This window comes from Strix aluco, chromosome 6 (genome assembly GCF_031877795.1).
Source record: "Strix aluco isolate bStrAlu1 chromosome 6, bStrAlu1.hap1, whole genome shotgun sequence".
In the NCBI taxonomy this organism is placed as follows: domain Eukaryota; kingdom Metazoa; phylum Chordata; class Aves; order Strigiformes; family Strigidae; genus Strix; species Strix aluco.
The window spans coordinates 37496665-37509492 of record NC_133936.1 but is presented as its reverse complement, the minus strand read 5'-3'; the positions used below and the strand labels follow the sequence as shown (position 1 = coordinate 37509492).

The window sequence follows — 12828 nt, the reverse complement described above, 5'->3', positions numbered from 1 at the left end:
AGATTAGAATGACCTTTTCTTTGCTTCATATTAAAACCCTTTTCTTGAAAAATTAATGTTTTCTTCCATGTTGCACATATTGATTATTAGTGCTGGTATTTATTCATAATTAAAAATACGGGAGGCAAGAAAACCATTTTTAAAGCTTAATCTAAAGCCTTCTGGCATTTTTGTTTCACTGCATTTTAATATTAACCCTTATAAACATGTAAACAAAGGAACTGTACTTTTTAAAGAGCTGTAAGAAAATCAAATAGGCCAACTTCTATTAATATCTCTTTCAAATTTTGGGCTAACCCACTTCAAAAGTGTTCTAGCTGATAAAGGAGTGCAGTCAGTCATTTTGTTGTGGCTTTGGATTGTATGAAAATACAACTTTGATCACAACAGTATCTGCACAAACCCCAACCAAGAACTGGCTTTGTTCTGATTTTTAGTGCTAAAAGTAACAACTTTCTCTTCAGGAAAGTAATTCTCTCTTTTTTTCTTTTTTCTTTTTTTTTTTTTTTTTTAAATGTTACATTAGCAACACTCAAGCAGCCGAATATTAGAAAGATTAGAAAGAAGCAATTTAGCTTAGAAAGAGCTATATAGATTGTGGAGGGTGACAGAAGCTGTCAGTATTGATTTTCTGCCGCTTTTCTGTCTGACCTTTTGGATTTCAGCGGGCGCTCTTAAGAGGATTTAGCTTGTAGCAAATTAAAGATATCACAGAACAATTGCTGACTCATATTACGAGAGCTGACTGAGCTCCTTTGCTATCAGCACAGTCTTATTGTATGCAGGACATCGTCATTACTTGATTTAATGTGCTCCTGTAGATAAAACTGATTGAATAGCTGTTTATAGAAACAAGGTTAATGACTATAAATGAAGTTTCCTCTACTTTATCTTTATACACATATATGTGTATACATATTTGTATATTTAAACATATAATTTTAACCTTTGGCTTGTGAAATTTATGACATGCAAAGGGATCAAAATATACACCAAAAACTTTGATAAAACAATGCTTAAAATGAAACCATTAAAAATAATGCATATATAAAAGCTTCATCTGCATTGTTGTGGATGAAATTGGAAGAAAAAAACCTAAGTGCTTTGTCTTCATTTAACAGCTCCTGGCAGCATCTTGACACATAACTTCAACATGAGCATCCTCTGCTGGGTACCCTTCCACCCTGTTTGGAAGAAATTAATTGCTTGTCTGGAGTGGTTAAAAGACTTTAATCTAACTTCATAATGAAGCATTTTATCATATGATGGAATTCAGTTTCCAGAAATAGTTATTTTTTCATGGATGCCCAGAATACATACAATAAATATGTAATAATAATAATTAGGAGGATTCCTTGTAACTGTTAGCACAATTTTAAGAAACAAGGTGTTAGTATGTACTTCTTTTCTGTGTGATAAACCCATGCTATATTAATGTATTTTAAAATCCTACAGGAATATTGATCCAAAAGAGTTGTCTATGCTCTCACATGGGAGAGGCAGCAAAGGACTGAATATTGGTGGGGGAGCAGAGCACTTGGTGTGCTGGTACCAGCACTACCACCTCCAGCTCTCACCACTTTTGTGTTCTTTTTTCTCCCAGCGTTTGGCAGAAAAGCCAAAAGCAGGAAAGACAGTCCTGACACTTCTTTCTGGTAAGGTCAGGTTTAAAACCACCTTGAGTTTAGACTTCAGGCTAAGGCTCTCCATTGTGCTGACATTTTTTTCTAACGCTGTTTTTTACCTAATTTCATTGGGTCTTATGGGTCATTTCTTTGTAAAGTTGAACCTGGCCTGATAGTTTCCCAAATCTATTTCGGTTACTACAGGTATGTACTTTAGGTAGCACGTGAGGATATTTAGCTACTTTAGGTAATGTGTGAGTATTTTCAGTATAGTGTGAGGATATTACTCATAAATGTTGTAGGATCCACACTTGAAGCTCAAGACAATAGGAAATCAGATCGTTGCTGCAGTTGCTGGCTGAGCTCTTTTGTATTGAAGAACAAAGTCCAAGATCCAAAGACCTTTAAAGTTTGGGAATATATCTTTTTGTCTGCTCACTGCTACTTAAGGATCAGTTTTTTAAGTAGGCCTTGCTAAGCTCTGTATCCAGAATGTCAGTTTTAGTTTCTGTTATAAGTAACTATATTACATCAATATTAGATTTTGTTGGTTTACTATTAACTATATCAGCAATACCACAGATACTGTTGCTTTTTAACAGAAATGATTAGTGGATTCAGACTTTTGCATATGTTCTACCAATGATTGCTGCTGGAAAAGCCTGTTGTAATCCAGCAGTTTCCATGGTGCGGGACATTTGTCTGCTGTTTGTTTCTTCAAGGCAGCTGGAGTTCCTTTCAGCTAGAAAGCGAAAACTTTTGACTGGACAGGGATGGCTTAGGGCTAAGAAAGAACTGAATAATCCAAGAATATGAAGCCTTTGAAAAAAAAATCAGCACTTGTATGCAAGAAATCAGTTTCTTTTACGGAATGCCTTGAGGTCACCACTAATACTAGCATCTCCTCAATATACATTTCTGTCTAGAGTGTTGTGCCATTATTTCTCCCTTCCAGTCTTTTTTATCTAGTTATATCAGAGGATCCTTGAGCCTCAAGGCCATGCTTCTGTGTAACTGGTGAGCAGTTCACAACTGTATAGCAACTTCGTGAAGACTAAATAAATAAAAGATCTAAATAAAGATCTTTGGATCTATAGTTTTATGGAAACCTAAAAGTGCACATTTATCAGGGCACCCAACATTAGGAGGCTTCGGTTTTGGTTGTTGCACTAATTTCTTTTGGACCTTATGCTTTTGCTATTAGCTTTGATTCCCCCTAGAGAATAGAGTTGGTCAGTCTTAGCCAGCTCTCTCACTTGTTCCACATCTCATGCAACCACCCTGTCGTTTGTTCTGGCATGGTGGTGATGGAGCTGAACACTGCTTAGCTGGATATGTGAACTGATTCAGGTTTTAATTAATTTTTTTTTTTTTTTCTGAAGAAGTATTTTTAACCTAAATCAGCTTGCTGGTCTAAATAAATGCATGCTCCTGCAAACAAGTGTGCTGGCACCAAGGAAGAGTAGCTAGGCATAGGGGAGAGGCCTTGCTATTGGGGAGGAGGTACCTATAAGGTACCACTTCAACTTCTGGGGACTCTAAAACTGTCTTATATTCTGGTCAGAGTCCCTGAAACAATGGGAACCTATAGGCCCTGCTCTAATAGAAATGATCAGTAAGGTATGTGGAATACTTTCTGTACCAGAGTTTCAAACTGGACCTGATGGTTTTTGCAATATCCCCGTTATTAGGAAAAGTCAAGACAAGTGTACTAGCAGTGCTTACATAGGGTTTGTGGTTTAGTATCTCCCTCTCCGATAGCTGGTCCGAACGCTGCAGTGTGTGATACATTGACAGGAATAGTCCCTTGAACTTCAGTCAGACCTCCGACTGTAGTCTGGTCCTGAGCTTTTGTGAGTGTATTTTGAAAATGTATTTTAAAAAACATTTCTTTACCTGACAGCATAACAACATGTCATTCTCTGCATTTTTCCTCAACTTCAGGGATTTTTGACAATTTGCTATGCAGAAAATGAAGAAAAATGGAATAGTGTGACTAAGGATCAGTTTAAATGTATCGTTTATGCAAACGTGTAAGTTTCAGTATGATATTTTTAAGGAAACTTTGACTATTTTGTGGATGTGGCTCATTTTCTCTGCATCTCTTTAAACATGGTTAATGATTATGGGCAACGCCGGATAGATGTTTCATCTTTGTGTGTTCATCTCGTAGCGAAAGGCACCGCTCATACTGCAGTGCTGGCAGCAAAGCGGTACAGAGCACAGCCACAGTCCTGGTGCTGTTTTAAGAGTCTCCTTGGAATGTCATTGGTGAAAATTGCCAGTCATTTTTAGGTATTTTCCATCAGCTCCTGTACAGATACTGGATGTAAGACGTTTGAGTTTGGTTATCCTCATTGCAAGGCTGGCTGTTATTGAACACCTGCCTGGGTAGGAAGACAGTGAAGAGATCAATAAAAATGCTTTCTCGTTCCTTTTCTATATTTGACACTCTCAACTGCAGAAGCATTTGCCCAACAGTACATCCTGACACATGGCTGTACCACAGTCCTTCGTTTTCTCTCCATTTTCCAAGATGAGTGAATAGTATCAAATCCACCAAAATGTTTCCTTCTCCCCTTTGGCCAGGAGCTGGTGTTAAAATCAGGCTTTAATGCACTTATGAGCCTTAAGTGGTAATTTTATTAAGCTTCTGCTGTCTTTCCCTTTTATTGAAATTATTGACTATTAGCTATCCAGCTTTATGGCCTAGAGTCTTCAAATCTTAAGTATTATCATTCACATAAAGTAGCTATTCTCATGAGTTGCATCTATTCAGATAACTTTTTGTATATGTGAGGGTCATAACAATGATAAATGCTCCATCTGCCATTTGTTTCTCACACCAAAAAGTGCAGAAAAAGTCATTGGAAAAAAGATACTTGCCATGGGTCGTTGGTTACTGTATTTAGTATATAGTCAGCTGCTTCAGCAGTGGCTGCACTTACTCCAATCTCCTTTCTCTCCCCCACTGTTGGGTTTTTTTTTTGTTTGTTTTAACCTAGAGTCATTCAGAAGTTTGCAACATTTTGTATTATCTCGTCAGAACAAAAATCAGGCCCATCTCATCTCAAAGATGCTATATCTGGGTTTAAGACTGCAACAAGGTCACTCATAATTTAGCTAGCATAGATCCGCTGAGGTAAATCAGGGCTCCTGCAGGGCTCTTTTCACAGTTTGGTAGCTTGCAAAACAATCCCAGAAATGGAAGAAATCTCCAAAGCCTGTTTGTGTGTTTGCAAACCATTGTTCTTACAGTCTCATTTCTCTGTGTAGCGTTACTGTCTTTTCATTTAGACTGAGCATCTTCGTCACGCTCGATTACTGCTTGTGAAGAGCATTTTGAATCAACCCAAAATTAGAAGAAATTTTTAGAAGAATTTTTTCAAGGAGTTTTTTCTATGGGAAATTTAAACTTAATTCCATTTCCCATTAGGACAAACTTTCTCTGGGCTTCTGAATAAAAATATTTATTTACATTATTTAAAGATGCCAAAAGAAATGATGCTTTTTTTCCCACTTTTTTTTTTTTTTTTTTTGTGTTCAGATGACGTCTTTTTCTGATTGTGGTAATTTTAGGAAAGTCAGTATTTACTGTATCATACTGCATCATAACAAAATCTACATGAAAGAGCATAGATTTAGATTAGATACAAGGAAGAAATTCTTTACTATGAGGGTTGCCCAGAGCAGCTGTGGCTGCCCCCTCCCTGGCAGTGTTCAAGGCCAGGTTGGACGGGGCTTTGAGCAACCTGGTCTAGTGGAAGGTGTCCCTGCCCATGGCAGGGGTGGGAACTAGATGATCTTTAAGGTCCCTTCCAACCCAAACCATTCTGTGATTCTGTGGTATGATAATGCAAATCTTAAGCTCGTAGATATTCATAATTAGACAACTGAAGCTGCTCAGGAGAGCACCTTCTAGTGGTTTTGGGGATTTGTTATTGTAGTGGTGGTGGTTTTTAGCTAAAACTAAAAAGTATATTGATCCAGCCCTACAGGATGTGTTCCATTTAATAACGAAATGTCTGTGTAGGAAATGCTTTTTCCAGTGGGGTAGGCTGATACAGACCATCAGCTATATATCAGAATAGACAATCCTTCAGGTTTGCAGCTGCTGTTGTTTCCTATCTGCATCCAGGACTTGCTGGGCAGGCACACAAACCTGCTTAGAAGTGTTACAGACCTGGCCCAGTTCTAAGGTCTCTTTTTCAATGGCTGGGTATTTAAGTGCTCATGGCACATAACTTCAAAACACATAATGTAAGGCTAGTTGTGATGGGTCCCTGAAGCTATAAAAAGATAGTAAATTTGCATGAAAAGGTTTAATGGTCTGGAAAGCCATAGTAAAATGGAATTAGTAAAAGGGTCTGTAAAGAAAAATCACTGAGCCTGCTGTGGGGATTTTCAGGAGCACTTACTTCAGTAGGCACTATGTGCCGTTCAGTAGCACCCTGCTCCGAACAAACACATTGGCTGTGAAAACGCAGTGGACCTATTGAATTTAAAGTATGGTTTGAAACTTCCTCAGTAGGGCAATTATAATGCTCACATTTTTGAGACATTAATTTACATGTGAGTAACAAAGTTTCAGATTTGTTTGAAAGTAAAACAAAATATAATTTTAACCAGTCATGGAGAAGTTGTGTTCTTAAGAGGAACAAAGTGGGACAGAAACATCTTTATTTCCATTCAAACATTATTATATTCCCTTTTGCTTTCCTTAAAAAAAATCTTTTAAAAATATGAGTAGAAGCAGAAAAGAGAAAACACAGGAAAAATAGTGTTTTGAAAACTTAGCAAAAAAAAAAAAAAAATCACTGTGGAGGATCACAATAAAAATCTTGCTGAAATGAATGTATTATGGTCAAGCACAGAAGCCAAAGCTAGGAAAACTGAACTCAATCACCAAGAACTGTCATCCTGAAAATACAGATATGCAGATTTTCATGTGTAAGTTTTCCCATAGATCAATCATATGCTCAAAATTAAATACATTTAATAAAATGGGGTCCAATTTTCTGTTACTCCAATGCCCTGGCCAACTTTACTGGCAATTTTTACTAGACCAAAAACTAACTTCACCAACATATTAAAGCTTGAATATCTCTAGAGCAACTTTTTAATACGAATTAATAGCAACTGGTCAGTTGTCTGTCAGTTAACCTGCAGTGAAATAAATAAACAACTCGCCTTCACCCAATCCTTTGCCCTTCCTTAGGTCCTGAAACGCCTTATGAAAGACGTGGTCACACCCCTGGGATTGAAGGGCTGTTGAACACTGACATTTATTCCAGTGCTCAGTTTTCATGCTCAAGAGGGGTTGCAAGTTCTGCAGGGTTAAAAGGCACTTCATTTAATTTAGTGTGTCATTGGAAGGATCAAATAGAAAAACTTGATTTTCCTGAAGAGTCTAATTACATTGGACACTTACCTGTCAATGAAATTACATTAAGTAGCTATGAAGATCTTGAGATGTCTACATGCCTGCTATAAGGAAATTAAATGCCAAAAATCAACCCCAGGATGTTTTTAAATCAAAATTCTGCTCTAATTAAAGTGTGTGACTGGACTATTTAACGTAAAGGAGATTAATGCCAGGCTCCTTCTTCCCTTGCTTATCATTAAACAGTGATGAACATTCAGTGAAGAAGATATTATCTAGAGTTAAACCTTCTTTCTTTTCTACAGCAAAGCCTTTTTCAGTTCCGCCTTGTATGGTCGTCAAAAGATTAGTGCTAGAGATGGGGTAGATAAAGTTTTCTCCATTATAACTATACCCATGCTTTCTCATAAGCACTGATGAAGAGTTCCTTCTTAATACAAGTATCCAAGCAAAGATTTGTGGCCAGCACTCCTGCCTTGTAAGTGCATGCTCTGCCTGGAAGTAGGTTTTAAAGCACTAGAATAAATAAATAATTCTACAGATCTATGTACAACACTTAATTTTAATGGCAAAAAAACCCAATCAAGTGATTTTCTGAGTCCCAGTTAAAAGTAATTATACAGTATAAGTGCCTGAAGTAAGTTAATGAGACAGACAAATCTGATAACGAATCGCTGTCTCATCATAAACTTCCTTTCAAGTTAATTCAATCTTAACATTGCAGGACACTGTTCTGCATTGCTTTGCTCTCCACTGAGTCCAGCTCTGTCCCTGTTCACATCCATCTCACTCCATTTAGTGCAGGCGGTGTGGAATTCAGCTGCTTGCATTAGTAGGTGTATGGCTAACAAATTTGGTGTTTCAAAAAAAATGAGGATGGCACTAGGAAGCCAGCAGCACTAATTGGAATAAATTTTGCTATTTCCTTCTAATTGCACTGTGTTATTCATCTTAATGCTAGGGTGTTTATCTAAATGTGAAATACTGTCTGTGTGTTTATTAGGAAGCTGAAAAACTAGTTTTATAATTATTTGCATGTCTTCAATAGCATTTTCAAGTATGCACATAGCAGAATACTGATTAGCTCTCTTGTACGTAGCAAGTGTTTTGATTGGAATTGGTTGTCTGCAGGTAATCTTGAAGAGAAAGTAAAGGTAGAGTGGGGTTTTTTCAGCCTCTGATGTTCCATTAACGTAGGGGTCTTCAGGATACCACTTCCTCATTGGGCCCATCCTCATCCAGTGCAGTGAAGCAGCAAAACAGTGGGGTCATTGCTGGTGGAAACTCCTTTGCCTGAAAGGAGAATGTCAGAAGAGAGCAAGAAATCAAGGAAATAGCATCTGATGTTCATGGCCTTGTGAGTTTTAGGTCACTATCACATCTCACAGCTAATGGGAAAGTTTCAGGTAAGGTAACCAAAAAGATCTGACAATATTCTTGGTATTCATTTTCCCAGCCAGTCTCCTTGTAAACTTGGTGTGGGACTGAAACTCACTATACGCTGCTTGGAAATGAATTTGTTAAGATCAATGAGTAATTTGATCAGTGCATCTAATTGTCTTCTGCTTTGGTCTCACCACCTTGATAAGGACAAGAGCCTTATAAATAATTAGTTTTGGTACTACTCTGCATTAATATTATTAATGTATTCTATATTTTATTTATTCCTTCAATGGCATCAGTGAATGATATACAGACTTCTTACATGAGAAAAAAAGTGATATGCGAAGATATTAAAAAAAAATTGTATGTATCAAGTAATACCGAGATTGATAGCAGAGGAGTTGTTAGTAAATTGTTTACTTTATTCAGCAAAATCTGCTTCATCATGCTGTCTTTATAATACATAGTAAATACACCAGAAATTAAGGAATCCATTGTTAATTTTGTCCACGGGTATCAGTTAATTGACTACAGAGAAGTGTGCTCTTAAGCTATGTCTAATTTTTCCCTTGATTTCTTATTCTTTTTTTTTTTTTCTTGTTTTGGTAACAGTGTATTTTTAGGCAGATTCTTTCCTATAAATACAGCTAATATATAGAGTAGTTTTGCCAAATCAAGAGTACTAGCTCGAGTTTTTTGACAATTTTCAAAATACTTTTTTTTTTTTTTTTAGTTATTGGAACAGAAAAAAATGCTTTAAATATTTTTTGTGAAACAAGGTTATGCTGGGACATCTGTCAGGTCTAATGTGGTCTAATCCAGAGGATCAGACCAGAGCAGTCTAATCCTCTCTGGGATGACTATACCAGTAAATTATCCTGAAGAAGGGGTTTATTTCTGTAATACATTTTACTTTGCAGTGACTGCAGGCCTGACCCTTTTAAATCTACAGTAAATGCAGAATAGCTTACTGCAATAAAAGGAGCTCACATTTATTGTAAAGTAAGAATATTCACACTGGCAATCACCATGGAGTAGATGATGTATTATAATTTCACACTCTTACTTTTTTTTCTAGCTGACCTTTCTGCAGACAATAGAAGTATAAGCCTGAAGTGCACTCTATAAAAATATCCACTAGATTGAGGAATCCATTCAACTCTCCAAAGTTATCTACGTAAAGTGTTTAGTGTTTCTGTAGCTTTCCTTCTTTTCTCTCATTTAATGGGAGCTGAAAGTCCAGTCTAGGTAGTTACAGGTAGCCCCTCTGTGGATGAAGCCCGCTCTTAATCCAATTTATCAGACATTTGCAGTAGCATTTGCCCAGGCTTAAGGCTTTGGAGGATGGAGAAGATGGATTTAGAGAAATAAAACCAGCTGATAGATGTGATCGCTTATTAGAGATCTTTCGTATAAATTATGAAAAATAGCTACAGTGAATTATAGCTGTAGGCTTTCAGATAATAACCCTTTCAGGAAAAAAATAATGAAACTAAGTGATGCTCAGTTCTGAGTTTCATTACCAAACTGAATCATAATTCAAAGTTCTTTTAAAACTTCCAGGATGGTTTGCAAATCTTGATGAAATTGAGACTAAGCTTGATCATATTTAACCATTTTAAGTGAGTTTTTTGGCTGCTACTTTACTGCAGGAATATTTCGCTCCAGTAAGTTTCCAGGTCATTTCTGTCTGCAATCCATTGCCCAGTACTATCCAGGTTCAGGGAATGTAAATTTTTTACTGTCCATTTTTGGGCAGTTATCCTTCATTAAAATCGATAGAGCTCACAAAAGCCTCCCCTTCCAAGGTAGTACTCCTTGTGAAATCAATAGTGGTAGCCTAGCAGACAGAGAACCAGCAGTCTGTATTCTCCTGTTTCCATTCCCTGTTCATTCTTGAAATCGGACTTTCCTTGCCTTCCGATACCAACCATCAACAGCAATTTATCCTCAATCCTGACGCAGTCTGGGGTATCCCATGGCCGCAGGAGATCTCCTGAACACCCTTCACAAAGGATAGAAACATGTCCTGCTACCAAAATATTATACAGCAACAAAGAATGTAGATGATAAAGGAGTTCTATAAAAATGTTGGCTTAATGTTCTATGGTGATTTTTAAAAATTCATATGTTAAGATTTACTACAAAAAGGAATAGGGAAGAAAATAGAGAACATTAATGTAAGTAATGTATGGCACCATAGCATATTGCATTATCATGTCTTCTTTTGGTGGCTGAAAAGAACAAGCAAAGGTAATGAGTGACCTTGGTATAAGGAATGCCTGAATAAACTGGAACTATGTCATTCAGAGATACACATACCTGAGAGACAGTGTGGTAGGGGGTGTATATAATTATAAATGGCCCAGACAAAGGGAGTAAAAATTGGGTGTTTGTGACTTCTTCCAAATATGAGAACAAATAAAAGTAGCAGAATGCAGCTTCAAAGCAAACAACAGGGAAGGGTCCTTAGTTAAGAGTCAGTTTCCTTAGTTTTACAGAATAAAATCTTAAGGAGGTTCGGAAAGTTGACCTTATCCAATACAGTCATTCATATGTTCCTAAGGTCAAATAGTTCTAGTTTTTAAAGATCTCAATCTTGTCATTTAAAAGTCCTGTTTTCCCCTCCTGCACCATGCATGATCCAACTCCATTACTATATTCCATCTACTCACTTGCATCTAATTTAGATGTTGTGATGGCGTTCTTTACTTGTCTCTGAAACTTTGTCATATTGTACTGTAAAGTTAACCCTACCCCTGAAAAAAATCTACACGAAGGAATTCGGTAGTAGAAGCCCCAAGATCATGATGAGATTTTATTACTTTGCAGTAAAGTTGTTCCTGGGGTTCCAGTGTCTGCTCCATTAGGATGCATTGGGATGTCAAATGTAATTGCATTCAGGTTACAGTCTGCAATATAAGTATATTGTTAAAAAAAACACCAAGAGGAACACCAATGAAGTTACATAATTTTATTCAAGGTATTATGCTATGTTAGTAAGTCTTGCAAAATTTGGCTTGACGGTTAATTAACAACATCTTGTGAGATCTTTATATAAAGAAAAATTATTCAATTCACTGATCTTGCCTTAGAATCCATCAGGTTCGCTCTTAGCCTTCACAGATGTCATATCCAATATTTCAGAGTTCTGATAATTGCCCCAAATCCAGAATTTTCTTTCTCGTGTTTTAAAAAAGCAAATTTAGGTGGCATCCCTTTGTAGACTATGAGAATTACTTTTAAAGTGTTTCAAGGGAGTATATCTCCTTAGGGTCTCGGTATGCTGTCTCCACTGCTTTCCTAAACATAGGCATCTTGGTAATGATTGAAGTGGCTCAAAACCTATAGTTCCTTTCTAGTTGATACCAAGAACTAAGTGCAGAGTTTCCAGGCTAGGTTTCCATACAGCATAAATGTATTTCAAAGTGTAAAATACTGCTGTTTCTTGAAAGAAAATGATACTCACTCTGGTTTTAAACAAAACAGATTTTATGAAACATCGTTTTAGAAATGTGTTAGAAATGTGTGAATTCCTCATGTGTCAGCCAATATGCAAAGCACCATTCTGAAGTGACTTTTGCAATTCTTTTAATGGACAAAATTTTGATGAGGGAGTACCTCAGTTTGGGTATGAATCAATGGTGTTGGCTTGCTGTCTGGTCACACTGAATTATATTTAAAGTACTATTTTAAATAAGTACTTTATGGGTATAATTCTAATTGTATGACTAGTATTCCTCTTTTTTTTTAATAAATACCATTGTCATGAAAATATTATAATGTGATAAAAACAAATTTTCGATTTTAAACTCCCCAAATGTATTGGAAGTCCTAAGCTGTGCAAACTGCAAGCAAATAGGGATTTTTTTTTTTTTTCAGAAATAACTCAGTTTTGAGTGTTCTGATTATGAGATCGTATTGTATCTTAATCTGACTGAACAATGAAGAAGACAGAAGCAAGGGGAATTCAGGGTCCATTCCAAAGAGCTCACAATGATGAAGTTTTGTGAAACAAATCAAAGGGGTGTACTTTCTTAAACAATACTTGACACATTTGGGATTTCAGGGTGTGATTCTATCCCAGACAGACTTGCCAAAAGCAGAAGTCATTGCACTGAAGTTATACATGTTCAGTGTTTAACTGGTATTAGACTAATTTGAGATGACAGACCATTTCCATGCTCTTTCAGAGCAGGCCATGTTATCATCAGTGGATTTCAAAAATTAATAAATATTACTTGTATATAATTTTCTCATGAATTATAAGGTTGGTTGTAATGCTTTTTCTAATGTATGGTAAATGGAGATATGTGTTTGTCCTTCTAATATTGAATGATAAATAACGAAGCTATGGAAGATACTCATTACATCTCAGCTATGAAACATATTCCTCATGTTTTCATGTATACACGCGTTCAAAAAGGACCCAGCAGG

The 12828-nt window shown here is 36.6% G+C and overlaps 1 protein-coding gene across 2 annotated transcripts in view; it reads left to right on the top strand.

The window, feature by feature from the left end:
* Positions 1-12828, top strand: part of ZNF804A (zinc finger protein 804A) — a 153120-nt gene that overhangs the window by 102818 nt on the left and 37474 nt on the right. The gene's annotated exons all lie outside the window — the stretch shown is intronic.